A 26,331-nucleotide genomic window follows, 5' to 3' on the forward strand; every position below is an offset into this window, starting at 1 on the left:
GTCAAATCCCCATAGGGTAAAATTTCCTCTGGAAAGCTTACCCCCAGAAATGTTCCTCTACAACGAAAACTATCCCTATGGACCCCCCCCATCTTTTCAACAAATACAGCCTGTCCCAATAACATATACTGATGTTACACATTATTGTTCTGTATATGTGCAATAACACGTATGGAAGCATTAAGTACAATAACATTATACTTCCAAATAATAAATACTATATGTAAATATTGGGTAAATTTTATAACTTAAAGTTCAATCCCCAGGGGCTTGGGGTTCATATTATCTCCAAAGGCATAGTTTTGGGACTTTTCAACCGTACTGAACAAAATGACAATCTTAAAATTTCGATCGGACTTTTTTGGCAAAAAGAGGGGTGTGGGAGGAGGGCTAGTTGCCCTTTTTGGTCACTTAAAAAAGCCACTAGTACTTTAGATTTCCGTTCAACTGAGCTCTTTCACGATTTTCTTGGACCATTGATTTGATACGATATTCGTGATCTTGCTTCTGGTAAAAAATTCACAATTCCACATTTTTGCAGTTAGGAGCTTGAAACATCTATAACAGGGTTCTCAGACACGTTGAATCTGATGGTGTCATTTTTATTGAGATTCTTCGACTTTTACAGGGGTGTTTCCCCGTCTTTTGAAAATCAGGCAAATTTTCACGTGCTTCTAGCCTTTTATGGGTAGCATTAACCTTATATACTTGGAATTTGCACAATAAACCTGTCATTTTGATATATTTGTTGACATAAACTCCTTTTTTTAAAGTTTAAGCTACTATTGTGTGGTGTCGCTATTTAGTTACATTTCGTTACCACAAGCTGTTGGATAGTGAAGCACAACAGGAGATTTGATTCATTTGAGAGGTCCCATCTCCTCATTCAATGGTTTTATTTGTATTTTTTTTTCCATTTCGATTTTTTGTTCTTTTTTTGTCTTCTCTGTCAGTTTGGTTTTCGAGTTTTTCTTTTATCCCTTTTTGTCGGGTCCCGTCTTGTTTAGTTTTTATGGTTTTTCCAGTAAACAAATAAACAAATAAAATAGGTTGTAAAGATTGTTACTAGGCCTGTACAAGTTAAATACCAGTGTATTTCTTGCATTTAATGTTTTATTACTTTAAGATTGTATTATTTGTATGTAGTGTTTTAGAGCCTGTTTCTGCCTTCCTTTCTTTTCAAGGCAGAGGTCGACTATGGTCAGAGCCTGACAGCCAATGAGAGGCTATTTTGGGGGTCATGGAACCAGATGACTATACTTGGGACCTGGAAGAGAAGGAGGGGGTAAAAGACATAATTTCTGGACAGTTCAGCTTTGGAACCAATAGTGACAACAAGTTGTTAGAGGAACACCGTTGGAGAGTTTGAGTAACCTCCACTTTTCATCATATACGGTGAGCTCGGAGGATTTAACGACAATCTCCACATCAACTACCATCGGAGCGTTCCTGTAACCCCCACCTAGCCAACTATAGATGGTGAGCTTGGAGAGTGCAGCAGTACCCTTCAAATCCTCTGTGCCAGCCGGGGCAAGTTGACTATAGCTTGGATACTCTAGAGCTTCAGGAGGAATGTTCACGAGTGTGTACTAGTATTTTATATTGTTTGCTTGCTCATTAAACTAGTTTTAGAAAATCTTGAGTAGATACGAATTCTGCCTACCACGTTACCCAAGGTCTTGTCCTTGTGGAGGTTTGATCATCCCCCCACTGGGGACAGATAAAACGGCTGTCAGTATCGTCTTTATTTGTCATCAAAATCATATTTTCTAGTTAAAAGACTAACTAAAAAGTTGTTTTTTTTAGCTAAACACACTAAAATAAATAGACTGATATCTGAAAAGTTGCCTTTGTGGGCTAAACACCTCCGCCCAACCTTGATCATACCTATAGTTTTATCCCTACTCCCCAAGTGAACCCAATAATCTGAAAGAAATTCGTACTTATCCGTTAGCCAGTATACACTCGAGAATTTGGATCTACAGGTACGGGGTTGAAATAAGTGAGATACTTGGGAGATAGGTAGAATATATAATATATATATATATATACATATATATATATATATATATATATATATATATATATATATATATATATATATATATATATATATATATATATATATATAGAAAAAACACCATCCGTAAACGTGATGTATTTTGTCACATGCTACAAAGTGGTACATTTTTGACATTCATTCAATCTTCCAAGTGAGAAAGGGGGTCAATAGCTTGACATACGTAAACTGAGCCGGGGTTAGTGATGGCACAATCTTATGGTTTGGCTTAGGGAGACAATTAGCTTCAGCACTAGAAAACTGCACTGTAGCTATATTTTAACAATTATTTAGTTGGTATTTTGGTTACATTTTGCATGTAGCCCCGATGTACGTAACCCCTAACCCCCTTCCCTAATACACAAATATAAAGCCCAAATGATATATATATATATATATATATATATATATATATATATATATATATATATATATATATATATATATATATATATATGTTAATTAATGCTATGACTTTACCCACTAGCTTTTTTGCCGGATTGTCTGTCTCTGTAACAGATTCTGACAACCATAAAATAATGATGCTGATTAATGAAAACAAACTACGTCATCAATGATGACTTAATAATCAGACAAGCGTAGCCCACACAGTACTCGCTCTTGATTCCCGTTTCTTTTGGAGAGAGACCAGCCAGATCAGAAACAAAATAGGAAGTGGACTTTGCAAACAATTCAGTAGGCGTTGAATTTTATTTCAGGATACTTTGACTGATTAGTATAACTACAGCGAGTCTACTTCAGCGTAAGGTAAGATACATAATAATTAGAAGCTCTTACATGCCACACTTCTATAAAGACGTGGTGTTCGTGTCGCCGTGATTTACTGCCGCTGAAATGCGGAGGTGTGAAGCAGCTAACGGAGGTTGAAGGCGAGGGTGCGTTAGTTTTCCGCCACCTGGTGTTCAGCGCCACGTGTGCTGCACAGTTCCTCCATTCTAAGAACAGTTTCCGCCACGCTTGGCACAGTTTTAGTTATGCTTGTCAATTGTCATGCCTCACCTGGTGTATTGGATTTCTGAAAGCGGGTGCCCCCCTGTGGTGACGGATTTCAAGAGGCGAGGATAAAGGATGACCTTCAAGCTTGTCCCTTCAAAGTGTTACTAGTTTTCGGGGTAGAAACCTAGAACTGGGGCTGTTGAGAAGGAAACATGAGAAGAAAACAATTCTTAATTCATAATATACAGAATAATTGTAGGCAACACATTTTGACAGTGATTCTACCGTATTTTATCGCCCCTCCTAATATGCAAATATATAGTCCATAGTATGTATTTCCCATATGCTTTTCCATTTCTTGATTTCGTCACAGTTGATTCAATTTACGGGTACACGGGTTGAAACAATCGACATATGGCAAACTGCATGGGAAATACATAATTTGGGTATACATTGCACATTGGGGGGTGGGTAAATATTATTTAATTGGAATCAAAAAACGTTTACTATAATTATTCTGCATATCAACGCCCCGCTCTTTACGCTAAAGTTTGACTCTTTCTCTCAATTCTTCTTTTTAAAACAGCAAAAACTTTAGCGTAAAGAGTGGGGCGTTGATGAGGAAGCAGCCTCTTTCATATACGAAGTAATTTCTGTTCGTTTTAAAATGTCGCTCCTTACTTTCAGTTAAAAAACTTGTTTTTTTAATTTAATTTCTGAACGTTTTTTAATCAATGCATGTTTTGATTTTGGCTCTCCGCAGAGGAATAATTAAAACGAAATTTGTATATTTTTTTTCTTTTTTGGCTAAATGGCTTTCTCATAATTTTGATCAAATGATTTTGAGAAAAAAAGAGTGGGGGAGGAAGCCTAGTTGCCCTCCAATTTTTTGGTTAATTAAAAAGGCAACTAGAACTTTTAATTTTTTTCGAATCTTTTTATTAGTAAAAGATTTACGTAACTTATAAATTAGCTTACGTAAAGAACGTTTGTATTCCCATGTTTTTATTACATATATGAGGGGGTTCGCCCCCTCGTCAGTACCTCGCTCTTTTCATTAAAGCTTAAATTGTGTCCCAATTCATTAAGAATGACCCCTGAATCACAAAAGCCGTAGAATAATAGTTGAAATTACTAAAAATACTTTAGCGTAAAGAGCGAGGTATTAGGAGGAGGTGAGCCCCTCATATGGGTAATAATCTCTGTTTGTTTTAAGTTTTAATGCTGTTCCTTACTTCCAGCTGAAAAAACTTTTTCATATTTATTTTTTCATTGTTTTTTTAGATAATGCTAGTAAATCCTGCGCTCCCTTCATGGAAATTTTCTTCCCCCATTACAAATTCTCGATGGAAAGTTCCCCCAGCATATCCCCCTCTTCTCAACCCCTCCCCCAACCAAAAAATCCTCCTGAAAACGCCTGTACACTTCCCAATAACCATTACTATTTGTAAGCACTGGTCAAAATTTGTAACTTGTTGCCCCTCCCACGGGGACACTGGGGGAGTAAGTCGTCCCCAAAGACATAGTTATAAGGTTTTTCTACTACGCTGAATAAAATGGCTATCTCAGAATTTTGATCCGTTGACGTTGGGAAAATAATTAGCGTGGGAGGGGGCCTAGGTGCCCTCCAATTTTTTTAGTCACTTAAAAAGGGCACTAGAACTTTTCATTTCCGTTAGAATGAGCCCTCTTGCAACACTCGAGGACAACTGGGTCGATACGATCACCCCTGGAAAAAAAAAAAACAAAACAAAAAAACAAATAAACACGCGTGATCTGCCTTCTGGCAAAAAATACAAAATTCCACATTTTTGTAGATAGGAGCTTGAAACTTCTACAGTAGGGTTCTCTGATACGCTGAATCTGATGGTTGTTAAGATTCTGCGACTTTTAGGGGGTGTTTGCCCCTATTTTCTAAAATAACGCAAATTTTCTCAGGCTCGTAATTTTTGATGGATAAAACTAAACTTGATGAAACTTATATATTTAAAATTAGCATTAAAATGCGATTCTTTTGATGTAGCTATTGGTATCAAAATTAAATTTTTTAGAGTTTTGGTTACTATTGAGCCTGGTCGCTCCTTATTACAGTTCGTTACCACAAACTGTTTGATTAAATAAAAAAAAACAAGTTTTTTAATTGAAAGTAAGAAGCGACATTAGAACTTAAAACGAACAGAAATTATTCAGTATATGAAAGGGGCTATCCCCTCCTCAACGCCCCGCTCTCTACGCTAAAGTTTTTTATTGTTTTAAAAAGTAGAGTTGTGAGAAAGAGTCAAACTTTAGCGTAAAAAGTGGGGCGTTGAGGATGGGACAGCTCCTTTCTTATACTGAATAATTTCTGTTTGTTTTAAGCTTTAATGTTGCTTCTTACTTTCAGTCCAAAAAACTTGTTTTTTATTTGATATCTGAATCTTTTTGAATTAACACAGGTTTTGATTTTGGCTCGCCGTACATGAATAATTAAAACAAAATTTGCATACTAATTTCACTTTTTTTTGGCTAAATGGCTTTTTCAAAGTTTTGATCGGACGTTTTTGAAAAAAAATGTTCGGGGAAGGGAGCTTAGTTGCCCTCCAATATCTTTGTTACTTAAGGCCACTAGAACTTTTAATTTTATTTACGAACGTTTTTATTAATAATAAATATACGTAACTTACAAATCAACTTACGTAACGAACTTTTACATTTGTAACTTTTAATTACGTATTTGAAGGGGTTCGTCCCCTCGTCAATACCTCCCTCTTTGCACTAAAGTTTGAATTTTATTCCAGTTCTTTAAGAATGACCCCTGAATCACAAAGACTGTTTAATTAAAATAAATGGCTCTTTTGAAATTACTAAGAATATTTTAGCGTAAAGAGCGGGGTATTGATATGGGGACGAGCCCCCTCATTTGCGTAATAATTTCTGTTCGCTTTAAGTTTTAATGTTGCTCCTTACTTTGAATTGGAAAAATCTGTTTGTTAATCTAATTTCTGAACGTTTTTGAATAAAAAAAGGTTTTGGTTTTGGCTCACCGTACATGAATGATTAAAAAGAAATTTGCACATTACTTTTACTTTGTTTGGCTAAATGGCTTTTTAAAAGTTTTGATAAGACGATTTTGAGAAAAAAGGGGCGGGGAGTGGTCTAGTTACCCTCCAATTTTTTGTTACTTAAAAAGGCCACTAAACTTTTAATTTTATTTACAAACGTTATTAGTAACAAATATGCCCAACTTACAAATTAAGTGACGTAAACAAAGTCTATATTCGTATATTTTATTACGTATATGAGGGGTTTCGCCCCCTCACCTCGGTCTTTACACTAAAGTTCGAATTTTGTTGCAATTCTTTAAGAATGACTCCTGAATCACAAAGGCCGTTTAGTTAAAATAAATAGCTCTTTTGAAATAAGTAGAGTTAAGAGAAAGAGTCAAACTTTAGCGTAAAGAGCGAGGAGTAATTTCTGTTCGTTTTAAGTTTTAATGTTGCTCCTTACTTTCATTTAAAAAACTTGTTTTTATTTTATTTAATCAGTCACAAAGCTGGATTTCGTCGAGATTGCAGAAACCCGGTAAAATAAACTACCTATGACGTATCACAATGTTCAGTTTAAGGGAAAAAAACAGGTTTTTTTAAATGAAAAAAAAAAACTGGGTTTTTTTATTTAATTTCTGGACGGTTTTGAATCAATGTATGTTTTGATCTTGGCTCTGCGCACATAAATAATTAAAACGAAATTTGCGTATTAATTAATTGCAATTAATCGGAATATTTTGAGAAAAAGGAGCGAGGGAGGAGGCCTAGTTGCCCTCCAATTTTTGGATTACTTAAAAAAGCAACTAGAATCTTTAATCTTTTACAAACGTTTTCATTGGAAAAAAATATACGTAACTTACGAATTAACTTACGTAACGAACTTCTATATTCGTATGTTTTTATTGCGTTTATGAGGGGGTTCAACCATCGTCGATAACTCGCTCTTTACATTAAAGCTGAAATCTTGTCCCAATTCCTTAAGAATGACCTCTGAATCGCAAAGGCCGTTGAATAAATAGTTGAAATTACTAAAAATACTTTAGCGTAAAGAGTGAGGTATAACGAGGAGGTAAACCCCTCATATGCGTAGTAATATTTGTTCGTTTTAAGTTTCAATGCTGCTCCTTACTTTCAGTAGAAAAAACTTTTCATATTTTTTCCCTTGTTTTTTAAAATAATGCTAGAAAATTCTGCGCCCCCTTCTTTGAAATTTTCTTCCCCCATGAGAGTTTTCTCCATGGGAACATCCTCCCACGTAACCTCCCCTCAACTCTCCCCCCTAAACCAAAAAATCCCCCTGAAAACGTCTGTACACTTCCCAGTAATAATTACTATATGTAAACACACGTCAAAGTTTGTAACTTGAAGCCCCTCCCACGGGGACTGCAGGGGAGTAAGCCGTCCCTAAAGACATAGCTATCAGGTTTTCGACTATGGTGAATAAAATGGCTATCTCTGAATTTTGATCCGGTGACTTTTGGGAAAAATGAGCGTGGGAGGGGGCCTAGGTGTCCTCCAAATTTTTCGGTCACTTAAAAAGGGCACTAGAACTTTTAATCTCCGTTAGAATAAGCCCTTTCACGACATTCTAGGACCACTCAGTTGATACGATCACTCGTAGGGAAAAAAAACAAAACAAAAACAAACAAACTAAAAAAACAAATAAACACGCATCCGTGATCTGTCTTCTGGCAAAAAAAATGCGAAATTCCACATTTTTGTAAATAGGAGCTTGGAACTTCTACAATAAGGTTCTCTGATACGCTGAATCTGATGGTGTGATTTTCGTATTGATTTTTAAGATTGTATGACTTTTAGGGGGTGTTTCCCCCTATTTTCTAAAATGAGGCAAATTTTCTCAGGCTCGTAACTTTTGATAGGTATATCTGATTTTGATGAAACTTATATATTTAAAATCAGCATTAAAATGCGATTCTTTTGATGTAATTATTGGTATCGAAATTCCATTTTTTAGAGTTTCGGTTACTTTTGAGCCGGGTCGCTCCTTACTACAGTTCGTTACCACGAACTGTTTGATATGGTATATTCTTTGGGCTATATATAGGATCATTAGTGGGTGGGTATTGTTTCTCTCTAAATTTCTGATTTTATACTGACCCCTCCATAGGACCTTACCCTGTGGATATCGGGGAGTGTAATTGTAGAACTGGGGCCATTGAACGGAAACAGGTTAAGAAAACAATTCGTACTTCATAATATATAGAATAATCGTCATTAACGCATTTCGATTACGATTCCACTATGTTATAACCCCCATCCCTAATGAACTAATATATAGCTCAAATTTCCAATGTATTTCTCCATGTGTCATTCTTGTTCCAACCCGTCCACCTGTAAATTGAATCAACGCTGACGAAATCAAGAAACGAAAAACACATAGAAAATATATAATTTGGGCTATTATTTGCGGCTTGTCAGCCGCTTTTGCAGTAACATTTTTAGGCCCTTTTAATATTTTTCTATATATCAAACAGTTCTTGATAACGAACTGTAGTAAGGAGCGACCCGGCTCAATAGTAAACGAAACTCTAAAAAACGGAATTTTGATGCTAAAATATACATCAAAAGAATCAGATTTTTATGCTGATTTTAAATATATAAGTTTCATCAAATTTAGTCTTCGTCATCAAAAGTTACGAGCCTGAAAAAATTTGCCTTATTTTAGAAAATAGGGGGAAACACCCCTAAAGGTCACAGAATCTTAAAGGTCACGAAAATCACACCATCGCATTCGGCGTATCAGAGAACCCTATAGCAAAATTTTCAAGCTCCTATCTACAAAAATGTGGAATTTCGTATTTTTTGCCAGAAGACAAATCACGGGTGCGTGTCTGTTTGTTTGTTTGTTTTATTTTTCTTTTCCCCAGGGGTCATCGTATTGACCAAGTGGTCCTAGAATATCGCAAGAGGGCTCATTCTAACGGAAATGAAAAGTTCTAGTGCCCTTTTTAAGTGACCAAAAGATTGGAGGGAGCCTAGGCCCCCTCCCACGCTCATGTTTTCTCCAAAGTCAACAGATCAAAATTTTGAGATAGCCATTTTGTTCCGCATAATCAAAAACCATAATAACTATGTCTTTGGGAATGAATTACCCCCCCCCCCCACAGTCCCTGGGGGAGGAGCTGCAAGTTACAAACTTCGACCAGTGTTTACATATAATAATGGTTATTGGGAAGTGTGCAGTCGTTTTCAGGGGATTTTTTGGGTTTTGAGGGTGGGGTTGAGGGAGGGGGCTATGTGGGAGGATCTTTCCTTGGAGAAATATGTCATGGGGGAACAGAAATTCAATGAAAAGCGCGCAGGATTTTCTAAAATTACTATAAAAAAAACAATGAAAAAATAAACATGGGAAAGTTTTTCAATTGAAAGTAAAGAGTAGCATTGAAACTTAAAACGAACAGAGATTATTACGCATATGAGGGGTTCTAAAAAACTTTAGCATAAAGAGCGAGGTATTTAGGAGGAGATAAATACCTCGCTCTTTATGCTATAGTATTTTTAGTAATTTCAACTATTTATTCTACGGCCTTTCTGATTCAGGGGTCGTTCTTAAAGAATTGGGACAAAATTTACGATTTAGTGTAAAGAACGAGGTATTAACGAGGGTACAAACCCCCTCATATACATAAAAAAATTAAAGAATATAAAAGTTTGTTACTTAAGTTAATTCTTAAGTTACGCATATTTTTTACTAATGAAAAAATTCGTTAAAAATTAAAATTTATAGTTGCCTTTTTATGTAACCGAAAAATTGCATGGCAACTAGGCCTCCTTCCCCATCCCTTATTTCTCAAAATCGTCTGATCAAAACTAAGAGAAAGCCATTTGGCCAAAAAAGGAATTAATGTGGAGAGCCAAAATCAAACATGCGTTAATTCAAAACGTTCAGAAATTACATAAAAAAATTAGTTTTTTTAACTGTAAGTAAGGAGCGACATTAAAACTTAAAACGAACAGAAATTACTCCGCATATGAAATGGGTTGTCCCCTCCGCAATCCCTCGCTCTTTACGCTAAAGTTTGACTCTTTGCCACAATTCTGCTTTTTAAAACAATTAAAAGCTTTAGCGTAAAGAGCGAGGGATTGTGGAGGGGACAACCCATTTCATATACGGAGTAATCCACAGTAAGGTACAAACCGAAAGTGTACCTTTTTTTGTAATTTCAGCAAGACTCTGACGAATAGTTACCGATATTCTAAATAAATGAGTTCTGAACTGATATATAAAAAGAAATGCTTTTGTCTGCTGATTCCAAATATATAAATTCATTAAGTTTAATGCCACCCATCGGAAGTTATGAGCCTAATATATTTGCCTAAGTTTTGAAAAAGGGAGAAACACCCCTCCCCCAAAAGTTGAGCGATCCTAATGAAAGTCACGCCATTAGATTCCGCATCTCAAAGCACCCTATTGTAGAAGTTTGAAGATCCTATCTATAAAAATTTGGAATTTTACATTTTTTTCCGACGAGAAAGATCACAGATGTTTGTTATTTGCTTTATTTTTTAGCTATTATCGAACCAATGGTCTTAGAAGATTGAGAGAGGACTCATTCGAACAGAAATTAAAATTTATAGGGATCAAAATGACTGTGCCACGAGAAAGGGGTATTTCTGCTATATTCTGAAGCCAAACTTTTATTTTGCCTCACAGAGAACCAACTTGCTATCGATTGTAAATTCTGAGATAGCCGATTGATTTGAAAGTTTCGAAAAATTTTATTGAATTTCCCAGCTGCAGAGGAAGTAGTGCCACATATAAGCGCGTTCGTTCCTGAAAAGTCACTTAGTTAATACAAAATAAATGGTTAATATGCATATCAAACAGTTCTTTAGTAAGTAAGGAGCGACTCGATCAATTAGTAACCGAAACTCTAGAATACGAAATTTTGATAACAACAGATAGGCTACGCAAAAAATCGAATTTTTGTGCTGAATCTAAGTTTACAAAATTCACTAAGTTTAATGCTACCCATCAAAAGCTACGAGGCTGATAAAATTTTGCTGGTTTAGGAAAAAGAGGGAAACACCACCAAAAAGTCAAGAAAACCTTCCATTGGGGGGATTTCCAGGAAAAAATTTTCTACGGAAGGGTATTTCCTGCATGATTTTTTGAAAAATCATGCAGGAAAGTCTTTTTAAAAAAATGAAAGTAGGCCAAGGAGAATAAGTACGAAAATTTTTTTGGGAAGACTGAGGGATTGAGGAGGGGGCATCCCACCCTCATATCTATTCATCCTTACTTTCAGTTGACAAAACCTGCTTAATTTTTATTTAATTTAGCTTAATTCTTTATTTACCTAAGTCGATTCACTTTATTTTTTATGAAATTGTGTTTAGTGATGTTTAATTACGCACTAGATATTACAAAGGAGAGGGTATTGAGTAGTTGGGGGGGGGAGGTAGATGTCCATAGGCGTGCATTCCATTCCTCTATTGTCTAACTCTCCATGATCCTTCAGATAAACATAGAAAAGGATATGGAGGAAGATAGGAATTAACCTGTCATCTCCCTTCATTTAAATTAAGCCTGAATAATGGTGTTGCGGACTGATATCCCCCTTCATAATGTAGAAAAATGCTTCTGATATTTATTCTATAGTTTCGTTTAACTGAACTGATTTGATTCATATTATAAGACCATATACAGGGATCTGTAAGTGCATATAATCTATAATGAAGGAGGGTTGGTTCGTCATTTTGTAGGTGGGTGGTGGTGGTGGGGATGTGTATTTTACAAAAGGGTTCACCTTAATACCCAATTATCCTCGAAAAATGCTGACTAAATATTCAAGTTTTGTTCAAAATTTTAATACAATCTAAGATTTTAAATTTTAAGCAGAACAAGAGCTAAGAGCTCATATGGCACTTGTGACGAGGCGAGAAGAGATCAATAGATCATATGGTATGAGCTCTAACAAAATTCTATGAATCAATAGATTGATTTAAAAAGGAAAATAAGAGGCTTAATGCCGGTCAGGATTTAAAATCAGTGCTCTAAGTCACGATGTCCTTCTAAATATCAAAATTCATTAAGATCCGATCACCCACTCGTAAGTTATAAATACCTAATTTTTTCCAATTTTTCCTCTCCCTTTAGCCCCCCCCCCAGATGGTCAAATCTGGGAAAACGACTTTATCAAGTCAAAATGTGCAGCTCCCTGACACGCCTGCCAATTTTAATCGTCCTAGCACCTCCAGAAACACCAAACTCGCCAAATCACTGAACCCCTCCCCTCAACTCCTCCAAAGAGAGCGAATCCAGTACGATTCTGCCAATCACGTATCAAGGACATTTGTTTATTCTATCCACCAAGCTTCATCCCGATTCCTCCACTCCAAGTGTTTTTCCAAGATTTCCCCTCCAACTCCCCCAATGTCAAAAGATCTGGTCGGGATTTGAAATGAGAGCTCTGAGACATGAATTCCTTCTAAAAATCAAATTTCATTAAGATCCGATCACCTATTCGTAAGATAAAAATACCCCATTTTTCACGTTTTCCAAAAATTCCGGTTTCCCCCTCCAACTCCCCCCAATGTCACGGATCTGGTCGGAATTTAAAATTAAAACTTTAAAGCACAAGATCCTTCTAAATATCAAATTTCATTAAGATCTGGTCACCCTTTCGTAAGTTACAAATACCTCAATTTTCAAAATTACCCCCCCCCCACCCCAATTCTACCAAAGAGAGCAGATCCGGTCCGGTTATGTCAGTCACGTATCTTAGACAGGTTTCTATTCTTCCCATCGAGTTTTATCCTGATCTCACCGCTTTAAGTATTTTCTAAGATTTCTGGTCCCCCCAACTGCCCCCCCCCCCCAATTACGCTTGATCCGGTTGAGATTTAAAATAAGAGATCTGAGTTACGAGGTCCTTCTAAATATGAAGTTTCATGAAGATCCTATCGCTCCTTCGTAAGTTAAAAATACGTCATTTTTTCTTGTTTTTCAGAATTAACCCCCCCCCCTCCCCAATAGAGCTGATCCGTTCCAATAATGTAAATCACGTATGTAAGACCTCTGCTTATTTTTCCCACCAAGTTTCATCTCGATCCCTCCAATCTAAGCGTTTTCCATGATTTTAGGTTCCCCCACTCCAAACTTCCCCCAATGTCACCAGATCCGGTCAGGATTTAAAATAAGAGCTTTGAGACACGATTTTCTTCTAAATATCAAATTTCATTGAGATCCGATCACTCGTTCGTAAGTTAAAAACACTTCATTTTTTCTAATTTTTCAGAATTAACCCCCTCCCCCAACTACCCCAAAGAGAGTGGATCCGTTCCGGTTATGTCAATCATGTATCTAGGACTTGTGCTTATTTTTACCACCAAGTTTCATCCCGATCCCTACAAATTTTAGGTTTCCCCCTCCCAACTTCCCCAATGTCACCAGATCCAGTCGGGTTTAAAATAAGAGCTCTGAGACACGATATCCTTCTAAATATCAAATTTCATTGAGATCCGACCACCCGTTCGTAAGTTTAAAATACCTCATTTTTCTAATTTTTCAGAAATAACCGGCCCCCACTCCCCCCCCCCAGATGGTCAAATCGGGAAAATGACTATTTCTAATTTAATTTGGTCCGGTCCCTGACACGCTTGCCAAATTTCATCGTCCTAGCTTACCTGGAAGTGCCTAAAGTAGCAAAACCGGGACCGATAGACAGACAGACCGACAGACCGACAGAATTTGCGATTGCTATATGTCACTTGGTTAATAGCAAGTGTCATAAAAACTGAAAAAGCAGGGTGCTACCAATAAATTTACTATAATTGATATATACAGTTTAACAGCAAGGAATCGGAGGGTTCTGAGAACCCCCCCCCATTACATCTTGGTTAGTCCTGGGTACGATTTGATAAACATTTATATATTAAAGATTTGTGTGATAAATGTTGTGGTAAAAGCCAAATTTGAGACAAAATTCGAGTGTGAAATTGTAAAAAAAAGTCAAACTTTAGCGTCAAAAGCGTGGTTGAGGAAGGGACAGCCCCCCTCATATAACAAATAATTTTTGTTCGTTTTTATGGGACATTGGGGGGAGTTGGGAGGGGGAAACCTAAAATCTTGGAAAACACTTAGAGTGGAGGGATCGGGATGAAACTTAGTGGAAAAAATAAGCACAAGTCCTAGATACATGATTGAAATAACCGGAACGGATCTTCTCTCTTTGGGGTAGTTAAGGGGGGGGGGGGGTTAGTTCTGAAAAATTAGAAAAAATGCGGTATTTTTAACTTACGAACGGGAGATCGGATCTTAATGAAATTTGATATTTAGAAAGATATTGTTTCTCAGAGCCCTAACTTTAAATCCCGACCGGATCTGGTGACATTGGGGGGGAGTTGGGAAGGGAAAACTTAAAACTTGAAAAACACTTAGAGTGGAGGGATCGGGATGAAACTTGGTGGGGAAAATAAGCAAAAGTCCTAGATACATGATTGACATAACCGGAACAGATCCGCTCTCTTTGGGGTAGTTGGGGGGGTAATTCTGAAAAATTAGAAAAATGAGGTAGGTAGGTAGGTAGGTAAGTTTTATTTTATCCACAATACAAACATAAATAAAAAAATGACAACACTAATAAATTGTTGCAGCAAAAAGAAAGTCCTAAGGACTTGTGCTGCAATTTCATATTATGATTTACATCTTATAAATAAATATCTAAACATAACATCTCATGATTAACCACCTAGCCTATCTTATATATAAAAAATAACAACACGTACACATGAACAAAATACAACAAAATAATCATATTAAATATCATTTACCGGTATTCAGTCCCCACCCCACATCAATAAACTGCAAAAAAAAGACATCAAAAACCTTCTGCCCTTCAAAACCTATTACTTAAATAAAACATTTTCAATTTATTTTTAAACCCATATAAAGTGACAGACTCCCTGATGCCAGCCGGCAAACTATTCCAAACAGAAGGCCCCAGATTCCGAACCACATATGATGATCGAACTGTTTTTCTTTGTTCATGGCTTAAAAGTTGTGAATTTCTTGTATCATAATTATGGTACTCCTGATTCATGGAAAAATAATCATGAAAATACTCAGGGCATATATGTTTCATGCTCTGGAACACAAAAATTGATGCCTGGTAGTCACGAATCTGACCAACATTTAAAACATTACACCGGGAAAAGCTAGCAGTAGTTTTGGATTCAACCTGCTCTTTTATGTCCGCAATCAATCGAATGCTTTTATTTTGCAAAATCTGGATCCTTTTATAATTAGAGAAGAAATTACTAGCCCAATGAACACAACCATAATCTATATAAGGATGAACAAGGGAAAAATAAATGATTTTTAAAATCTTGAACGGAAAAGTTTTTTTTACACGTCTCAAAATTCCTAGACCCCTAGCCATTTTAGCACCAATAACACTGCAATGCTTTTTCCAACTAATATTATTATCTAAATAAAACCCCAAATACCTAATTTCAAAAACTTGTTTAATGGGTAAATGTCCAAAAAAAATGTTATTATTATCATTAAGTAACCTACCTGTTCTACTAAATATAATGTAATTTGTTTTAGATGCATTAACTGCTAGGGAACTACCTATTGTAAAACTGCGCAAACGTTCAAGTGCCAAATTAGCCTTATGTGCAACCTGCACCAAACAACTACCAATTACTGTTATCGCAGTGTCGTCCGCGAAAGAGGTCAGCGCTTCAACTCCAACATGTGAAGCCAACGAATTAACATAAATAAGATAAAGTAGAGGTCCCAGCACGGAACCTTGAGGCACTCCACACTTAACACCGAACTCTCTGCTTGATATATCTGATAAAGCAACTTTGATAGTCCGGCCATGCAAATACGATGAAAACCACTTTACACAAGTACTACCTAACCCAAGCCCACTTAGTCTACTAAGAAGAGTATTAAAATCAACAGTGTCAAAAGCCTTACGGAAATCTACAAAAACAGTTAAAGGAATCATATTATTTTCAAATGCATTATCAACAAAACTTAAAAGATGATGTACTGCGTGACTAGTGGAATGTTTACTTCTGAAACCAAACTGTCCATTATACAAAATTTTCTTCAAATCCAAAAAATCATACAATCGTTTATAAATAACTTTTTCATAAATTTTACTAAATAAAGGTAAAATGGAAATTGGTCGCCAATTACAGGGTTCTGAGGGGTCCCCACCTTTATGTAAAGGTATGATTTTAGATTGTTTCAGTTCCGACGGGAAATGCCCTTTAACCATTGAGAGATTAATTAAATGAACCAGTACCGGTAAAAGATACACCGACACATAATTAAAAGCCTTTAGGTTCAATCCATCTACACCAGAAGAATTTGATTTAAGGCTACAAACAATTTTTTCAACTTCTTCTACATTACATGTTACAAATTCAAACCCATTCTGCATGCTTGAAGGATTTACCTTAATGTTGACGGCACAACTACCTCTAGACACTTCATTCTGTATAACACTACCAATTTTCGAAAAATAATCACCCATGTAATTTGCTATTTCCAATTTATCATGAATAATTCTATTACTAGTTTTTAAATTGGTTATACACATATCTTTTTTTTCACATCCTATCACTTCACGGACAATTCCCCAAGTATCTTTTATATTACCTTCCTTAATCTTCAAACAGTTTAAATAATACTCATTCTTTGCATTTCTTTTTGAATTATTTACATAATTTCTCAACTCTTTAAACTCATTTAAAATCATTTCAGATGGATTATCAAGATATTGACAATACAACTTATTTCTTTGTCTTATTAAACTCAAAATTTCATCATTTATCCACGGCTTTCTCGGTTTAGCTTTCTTGCAATTAATTTTATCCAATGGGCAATTTTTCTCAAACACAGGGTAAAGAATATCTGAAAAAATGTTAAAAGCTTTTGAAGCATCATCCTTTTCATTGTAAACCACCTCCCAATCCAACGAACTAACTTCATTTTTAAATTTAGCCAGATTAACTTCTTTCATGTCACGCCGAAGAATCTTGTTTTTTCTTTTAATTTTACAATGTGATAACTTCTGCAACAAACAAGGAAGCGGTAAGTGGTCCGAACCAGAATGGATTAATACATCACACATGCTATCTTCCACCATAACTTCAGTGACGAAAACATTATCAATCAAAGTTGCAGAATGGTCTGTTAATCGGGATGGGATAGAATTTAATGGGAAAAGACCAAATGAAAGCATGACATTAAGGAAATCCAAATTTTTGGCTTGAAGATCTAATAAATCAAAATTAAAATCACCTATGATTACAATTTTATCAAAATTTCGATTTATTTCAGATATTAAAATTTCAATTTCCTCTAGGAAAAAATCCGGACTAGCACCAGGGGGTCTATACACCGATGAAATAAGAAGTGGATTATTATTACTTGTCACTATTTCAATAGCAAAAGTTTCAATCTTACCTTCAATCCATAAAGATAAATCTTCCCTTACTTTAAATTTTATATCATCCTTGATTATGAATGCTAAACCTCCCCTTCCCATCAATGACCGGTTCTTGGAAATAAATGTGTAACCTGGAAAATTAAACAACGAAGCAGGACATTGTTCACTAATAAATGATTCACAAATACCTATCACTTGCACCTCACTGTTAAGTTTATTAATTATATCAACTACATCTTCATGTGAAGTAGTTAAATGACAATTCCAGTGGAGAATCTGGAATCCGGACAGCATAACGGGTGCACTCACATCATCTACTGCAACATATTTACTAAGCCTTGCAGGCTATTTATCCGAAAATTCCGACCGGCTACCAACATCACTCGACAAAATATTATCCAACGAAAAGCGATTTTTTTCTAACTGAAGTAATCGTGAAAACATTCATAAATAATTAATCCTACTTCCTATTAAAGAACTATTACTACGAAAGAATGTAAATACTAAAGTACACATTTATAACTACTAAAACGAAAAAAAAAAACAAACTCAGATTATATGTCGTCACAACTCCACAGTCGGCGTGTCCGAGCGTCATTTCCAGATCGAGCGAAAATACGGCCGTGATCGGACCATACGTTGTGGTTACCTAACCTATCACGAGCCAGTTGCAGAATTTCTCGTCGCTTCTTAGTTAAACTTTCAGACACAAATATACCAGATTTGGCCAGTTTGCTCTTAGCAGCAAATACCTTTCTAGCCACATCCTTAGACGAAAACTGGGCGAGTACCGGTGCAATCATATCAGGCCGCGTAGGATTCTCTGGAAGGGTAAATCTATACACTTTAGTTAGTTCCGAAACATAAACTTGTACGCCCATCTTGTCCGAGATAATATTACTAATACACGATTTTACATCAGCACCCGGAGCTTGTTTGACACCACTGAAAATAAGTGAATCCAGCCTATTTTCCTGCTCAATATCGTCAAGTCTACTTTCGATCTTTTTCACTCTCTCTTCGAGTATCATGAAGCTGTTTTTTAGTGATTTTAGTTGCTTTTCGATAAAATCAAATTTTGGCGAGTATTCCACCATCAAAGAATCATATACGTCAGATATCATTGATTCAGCCGAGTGCGGGAGTTGATTTTTTATGCGATCGGAAACTTTACGTGAGATTTCATCCCTGAGATTCGCTTTTACAGCTTCCAATTCTTGTTGAGTCTGAGTTAGTCTCATGTTCAGGTCAGAAGATTGGTTGCCTATATCCGGGCTTGAATTTGACGGATGATTTTTCGAAAGATGTCCTGGTTGTTCAGTGCTGTTAGAAACAGTGCCCTTGCGCTTAGGACGGGACGACATCGTAAACTACTAATTAGTAACTCTAATTAACATGAGACAAAGACTTACACGCAAGGGGGGCTTTTTTACGACCCCCTAGCTTCAAATAGTGCCAGATATTATCCAATTAGGTTTGCAGCAGGCTAATCCAAATCAATTTCCTGCATCCGATATGACACGAACAAATTATAACACTGGTTAAACGAGTTTTTTAACTTACGAACGGGTGATCGGATCTCAATGAAATTTGATATTTAGAAGGATATCGTGTCTCACAGCTCTTATTTTAAATCCCGACCGGATCTGGTGACATTGGGTGCGAGTTGGGAGGGGAAACCTAAAATCATGGAAAACGCTTAGATTGGAGGGATCGGGATGAAACTTGGTGGGAAAAATAAGCAGAAGTCTTAGATACGTGATTTACATAATTGGAACGGATCCGCTCTATTGGGAGGGGCGGTTAATTCTGAAAAATTAGAAAAATTACGTATCTTTAACTTACAAAGGAGTGATTGGCTCTTCATGAAACTTCATATTTAGAAGGATCTCGTAACTCAGACCTCTTATTTTAAATCTCAACCGGATCCAGCGTAATTGGGGGAAGTAGTTGGGGGGGGGGAGGACCGGAAATCTTAGAAAATTCTTAAAGCGGTGAGATCAGAATGAAACTGGATGGGAAGAATAAAAACCTGTCTAAGATATGTGACTGACATAACCGGACCGGATCTGCTCTCTTTGGTGGAGTTGGGGGGTGGGAGTAATTTTGAAAATTGAGGTATTTGTAACTTACGAAAGGGTGACCAGATCTTAATGAAATTTGATATTTAGAAGGATCTTGTGCTTTAAAGCACTAATTTTAAATTCCGACCAGATGCTGTGACATTGGGGGGAGTTGGAGGGGGAAACCGGAATTCTTGGAAAACGGGAAAATTTGGGTATTTTTATCTTACGAATAGGTGATCTTATGAATTTTGATATTTAGAAGGACATCGTGACTCAGAGCTCTTATTTTAAATCCTGACCGGCATCAAGCCTCTTATTTTCCTTTTAAATCAATCTATCATAGAATTTTGTTAGAGCTCATACCATATGATCTCTTGGCTCTTAACTGTTCTTGCCTCGTCACAAGTGCCATATGAGCTCTTAGCTCTTGTTAAGTTTTAATATTGCTCCTTACTTCCAGTTTAAAATACTTGTCTATCTTAATTTAATTATTGATGGCTTTTTCAAATCATGCCAGGAAATCCTCTTACTCTCCCCCATGTAAAATTTCCCCACGTAATATTCCCCAAGGAAATCACCCCGGAAAATCCAACCCCCGTGGAAAATTCTCTCCCCCCCACCCCGTAGAAAATTTTTAGCCCCCCAAAATTTCCATGTATTTCCCATCAACAAATACTATATGTGATCAGTGGGGAGATTGCGTTATTTACAACCCTTTCTTCAAGGACTATAGGGGTCACGTTATACCCAAAGGCATAGCTATTGGACGTTTGAACTATGTTGAATCAAATGACTATATTAAAATTAGAATTCTTTGGGGAATCAAAGGGTGCGGGAAGGGATTGAGTGGTTAGAACCTCAGATTTACAAATGAGGCATCTCCTACTCTTTTAGGATCAGTGGTTCGATACGTTCATCCATGGAGAAGACAGAAAAAAAACAACAACAAATAAACACGCATCCGTGATTAGGCAAAAAATGCAAAATAAAACTTTTTTGCATATAAGAACTTGAAACCTCTACAGTAGGGTTGTCTGATGGGCTTAATTTGATGGTCTGATTTTCATTAAGATTGCTTGACTTTTGTGGGATGTTTCTCTCCTTAAACAAAAACTGGAGAAATCTTCTCAGGTTCGTAACTTTTGATGGTTAAAATTAAGCTTAGTGAATTTTACATATTTGGAATCAACATAAAAAATCAGTTCTTTTGACGTAGATTTACTGTTGTTCTCAAAATGTTATTTTTCTTATAGAATTTCGGTTACTATCGTGGCGAGTCGCTCCTTGCTTACAAATCTTTAAAGCGTTGAAAGCTACGCTAGAGCTTCGATAGAGAACGTCTGTCATGTTGCATAGTCTGGGAAACGATTATTTTGTTTTCGTATTAAGCTAGAATTTTGCTCATTACTCCTATTGAAATTTTTTTATTGTTTTAGGACGCTAGTAATAAAAAGGGCACCTTTCAAAACGTTTACAAAGTAGGCTTTCCAGCTTCTTATAGTGAGGTAAATAACCGAATTTTCTAAAGTAGCCTATAGTCCTGAAACCCCTACTAAATGCAAAATCAGAATATCTCCCCCCAAAAGAACTATTGAGCATAGTTTTATTTATTACTTTGCACTGAAATTTTCAGTAAGCTATGTTAAAAATTAGAGGGTCGCACTGTAAGACTTAAAATCTTCCATTAAAATTTTCACACAGAGCATATTTTTTTTAGCCTATTTCATCTTCTTCCTTTAAGTTTTAGGTAATTTTTTTGTGCGAAATAATTTATAATTTGGACTTTATATGATATCAGGGTAGTCCTATACTTTTTTTGTCAGATACAGACTGTGAATGTGAGTCCAGAGTTGCTGCCATCAGTGGGAAAAATCGTTGTAAGCTATATATATATATATATATATATATATATATATATATATATATATATATATATATATATATATATATATATATATATATATATATATATATATAATCTTCCATTAAAATTTTCACACAGAGCATATTTTTTTTAGCCTATTTCATCTTCTTCCTTTAAGTTTTAGGTAATTTTGTTGTGCGAAATAATTTATAATTTGGACTTTATATGATATCAGGGTAGTCCTATACTTTTTATGTCAGATACAGACTGTGAATGTGAGTCCAGAGTTGCTGCCATCAGTGGGAAAAATCGTTGTAAGCTATATATATATATATATATATATATATATATATATATATATATATATATATATATATATATATATATATATATGTTTATATATTTCGACCATATGTCTGGGGGTTTTCTAGAAAAAGTATCCAACCCGCTGGCCGTTTTGAGCTTCTTTATTTTTATGGCACTTCGTATTAACCAAGTGATATACAGCGATCACAAATTCTGACGGTCTTTCTGTCTGTCCCGGTTTTGCTACTTCAGGCACTTTTTTTCAGCAAATTAGCAGGCGTATCAGGGACTGGACCAGATTAAATTAGAAATAGTCATTTTCCCGATTTGACCATCTGAGGAGGAAGGAGTGGGAGGCCGGTTAATTCGGAAAAAAATAGAAAAATGAAGTATTTTTAACTTACGAAAGGGCGATGGGAAATATAATTAAATTTCAACTTAATGAAATTTGATATTTGGAAGGATATCGTGTCTCAGAGCTCTTATTATAAATCTCGACCAGATCCTATGATATTGGGGGGGAATTAGAGATGGGGAACCTAAAATCTTGGAAAACGCTTAGAGTGGAGGGATCGGGATGAGAATTGGTGGGAAAAATAAGCAGAAGTCATAGATACGCTATTGATATAACCGGAATGAATCTGCTCTGTTTGGGGGAGTTAGGGGGGGGGTTAATTCTGAAAAATTAGAAAAAGTGAGGCATTTTTAACTTACGAAAGAGTGAAAAGATCCTGATGAAATTTGAAGTTTGGAAGGATATCGTGTTTCAGAGCTGTTATCTTATATCCCGACTGGATCCGGTGACATTGGGGGGAATTGAGGAGGGGAACCTAAAATCTTGGAAAAAGCTTAGAGTGGAGGGATCGGGATGAAACTTGGTGGGGAAAATAAGCACAAGTCCTAAATACTTGATTAAAATAACCGGGACGGATTAGCTCTCTTTGGGGGAGTAGGGGGAGCTGTGGATTCTGAAAAGTTAGAAAGATGAGGTATTTTCAACTTACGAAGGAATGATCGGATCTTAATGAAATCTGATGTTTGGAAGGATATCATGTCTCAGAGCTCTTATATTAAATATCGACCTTATCCAGTGAAGGGGAATTTAGGGGGGGGGTAGAACCTAAAATCTTGGAAAATACTTAGAGTGGAGGGATCGGGATGAAACTCGGTAGAAAAAATAAGCACACATCCTAGATACGGGATTGACATAATCGGAACGGATCTGCTCTCTTTGGGGGAGTTAAGGGGGGGGGTTAATTCTAGTAAATTAGAAAAAAATGAGTTATTTTTAACTTGCGAAAGAGTAATAGTATCATAATGAAATTTCATATTTAGAAGGACCTCGAAACTCAGATCTCTTATTTTTATCCCAAACGGGTCCAGTGTCATTAGGGGGGGGGATCGAAAAATATGGAAAACGCTTAAAGCGGAGAGATCAGGATGAAACTTTGTGGAAAGAATAAGCACAAGTCCAAGATAGGTTACTGACATAACCGGACTGGATGCGGTCTTTTTGGTGGAGTTGGCAGGGGGAGTAATTTGGAAAAATTAGAAAAAATGAGGAATTTGTAACTTACGAACGGGTGATCAGATCTTAATGAAGTGTGATATATAGAAGAATCTTGTGCTTTAAAACTCTCATTTTAAATCCCGACCAGATCTGGTGACATTGAAGGGAGTTGGATGGGGAAGCCGGAATTCTTGGAGAACGTGAAAACGAGGTATCTTACGAATGGGTGATCGGATCTCAATGAAACTTGATATGTAGAAGAATCTTATGTCTCAGATGCTCTATTTTCAATTTGATTTGGATCTGGGGATGTAGAGGGTTGGAGGGGGGAAACTGGAAATCTTGTAAAACGCTTAGAGTGGAGATATCGGGATGAACCTTGTTGGGAAGAATAAGCACAAGTTATAGATACGAGATTGACATAATTTGTACGGATCCGTTCTCTTTAGGGGAGCTGGGGGTTGTTAATTTGGAAAAATTAGAAAAATTAATGTATTTTTACTTAAGAATGGGTGACCGGATCTTAATGAAATTCGATATTTAGAAGGAACTCATGTCTCAGAGCTCTTATTTCAAATCCCGACTTGATCTTTTGACATTGGGGGGAGCTGGAGGGGGAAACCAGAAATCTTGGAAAGTGTTTATAAATGTCGTAGACACGTAACTGACGTAACCGGACTTGATCCGCTCTCTTTGGGGGAGTTAGGTGGTGGGGCTCAGTGCTGGCGAGTTTAGTGCTTCTGGACGTGTTAGGACGATGACAATTGGTAGGCGTGTCAGAAAGCTGTACAAATTGACTTGGTAAAGTCGTTTTCCCCGATTCTAACATCTGGAATTTGAAGAAGGAATGAAGGAAGAAGGAATTCGAAGAAAACATCTGGAATTCGAAGAAGGAATTCATGTCTCGGAGCTCTTATTTCAAATCCCGACCAGATCTTTTGACATTGGGGGGAGTTGGAGAGGAAAATCTTGGAAAACACTTGGAGTGTAGGAATCGGGATTAAGCTTGGTGGATGGAATAAGCAAATGTCCTTGATACGTGACTGACGTAACCGTACCGGATTCGCTTTCTTTGGGGGAGTTTGGGGAGGGGTTCAGTGATTTGGCGAGTTTGGTGCTTCTGGACGTGCTAGGACGATGAAAATTGGTGGGTGTGTCAGGGAGCTGTGCAAATTGACTTGATAAAGTCGTTTTCCCAGATTCGACCATGCGGGGGGCTAAAGGGAGAGGAAAAATTAGAAAAAAAATAGATATTTATAACTTACGAATGGGTGATCGGATCTGAATGAATTTTGATATTTAGTTGTATCTCGTGACTCAGAGCTTTTAGTTTAAATCCCGACCGGCATTAAGCCTCTGATTTTCCTTTTAAAGCAATCTATTGATTCTTAGAATTTTGCTAGAGCTCATACCATATGAGCTCTTCGCTCTTGGCTCTTCCGACCTCGTCTCAAGTTCCATTTGAGCTCTTAGCTCTTGTTTTTTAATTCGGTCATAAATCTTGCGTTGTAGCCACTCTGTTCATGTCTTTGTTTTTTCAAAACATGCCAGATGACGGAAGAGGTAGCGAATCTGCGAAGCTAAGCGAAAAAGAGAGAAAATTTTCTTTCGAAAATCGCTTCCAAAGATTTACGATAAATGAGAGCATACTGTCATTATCATTATCTATTTCAATCAATTTGTATTTGATTCCTGGTTCCATGGCTTCCTGGCGTGGGAAGGTGAAAAGATGATAGTTGATAAGATAAGAAAACCTTTGTTCCAAACTTTTGTTTGCCGTAGTCCTGCAGTCTCGTGATAGCCAGTATTCAGTCATAGACATATCACTTTTTCGTGTCTTGTTCGGATATTTGTGTAAGAAAGTTTACCACATTACCCTTTTTATATTCTTTTTATGGCACTTGATAAATTTGGATGAAATTTGGTGAAATAAACTTGATAAAATTTGGCAGGCGTATCAGGGATCTGACTAGATTAAATTATAAATAGTCGTTTTCCCGATTTGACCATCTGGGGGGAGTGAGGGGGCGATTAATTCGGAAAAACAGAAAAAATGAAATAATTTTAACTTATGAACGGGTGATGGTATCTTAATGAAATTTGATGTTTGGAAGGATATTGTGTCTCAGAGCACTTATTTTAAATTCTGACCAGATCCAGTGACATTGGGAGGAGTTGGAAGGGGAACCTAAAATCTTGGAAAACGCTTAGAGTGGAGGGATCGGGATAAAACTTGTGGGAAAAATAAGTAAAAGTCTAAGATACGTGATTGACATAATCGAAACAAATCTGCTCTGTTTGGAGGAATTGGGGGGGGGATTAATTCTGAAAAATTAGAAAAAATGAGATATTTTTGTGATCGGATCTTAATGTAATTAGAATTTTGGAAGGATATCGTCACTCAGAACTCTTATTATAAATCCCGACTGGATCTGGTGACATTGGGGGGAATTGAGGGGGGAACCTAAAATATTGGAAAACGCTTAGAGTGGAGGGATCGGGATGAAACTTGGTGGAAAAAATAAGCACAAGTCCTAGATAAGTGATTGAAATAACCGGAACGGATCTGCTCTCTTCGGGGGAGTTGGGGGGGGGGGGTTAATTCTGATAAATTAAAAGAATGAGGTATTTTTAACTTACGAAGGAGATATTAGAGCTTAATAAAATTTGATATTTGGAAGCATGTCTTGTCTCAGAGTTCTTATTTTAAATACCGACTAGATCTGGTCATATTGGGGGGAGTTTGTTCGGGGGGGGGGGGCTAAAATCTTGGAAAACGCTTAAAGTAGAGAGATCAAGATTGGTGGTAAAAACAAACATAAGTCCTAGATACGTGATTGACATAACCGGAACGGATCCGCTCTCTTCGGGGGAGTTGGGGAGAGGAGGGATAATTCTGAAAAATCAGAAAAGGAGGTATTTTTAACTTACGAAGGAGTGATTGGATCTTAATGAAATTTGATGTTTTGAAGGATATCGTGTCTCGGAGGTCTTATTTCAAATTCCGACCAGATCTGCTAACATTGGGGGGAGTGGGGAGGAACCTAAAATCTTGGAAAACGCTAAGAGTGGAGTGATCGGAATGAAACTTGATGGGAAAAATAATTA

At 36.6% G+C, this 26,331-nt stretch overlaps 2 protein-coding genes across 2 annotated transcripts in view; one reads left to right on the plus strand and one right to left on the minus strand.

Moving 5' to 3' along the window:
- The window catches only part of LOC136036496 (L-lactate dehydrogenase-like), a 102,199-nt gene that overhangs the window by 45,654 nt on the left and 30,214 nt on the right, over nt 1-26,331 (minus strand). The gene's annotated exons all lie outside the window — the stretch shown is intronic.
- The window catches only part of LOC136036495 (advillin-like), a gene marked incomplete in the record, with an annotated part of 128,196 nt that continues 104,537 nt past the window's right edge, over nt 2,673-26,331 (plus strand). The window contains 1 exon segment of the mRNA XM_065718766.1: nt 2,673-2,827.

The sequence above is a fragment of the Artemia franciscana genome, chromosome 15 (genome assembly GCF_032884065.1).
Source record: "Artemia franciscana chromosome 15, ASM3288406v1, whole genome shotgun sequence".
Taxonomy (NCBI): domain Eukaryota; kingdom Metazoa; phylum Arthropoda; class Branchiopoda; order Anostraca; family Artemiidae; genus Artemia; species Artemia franciscana.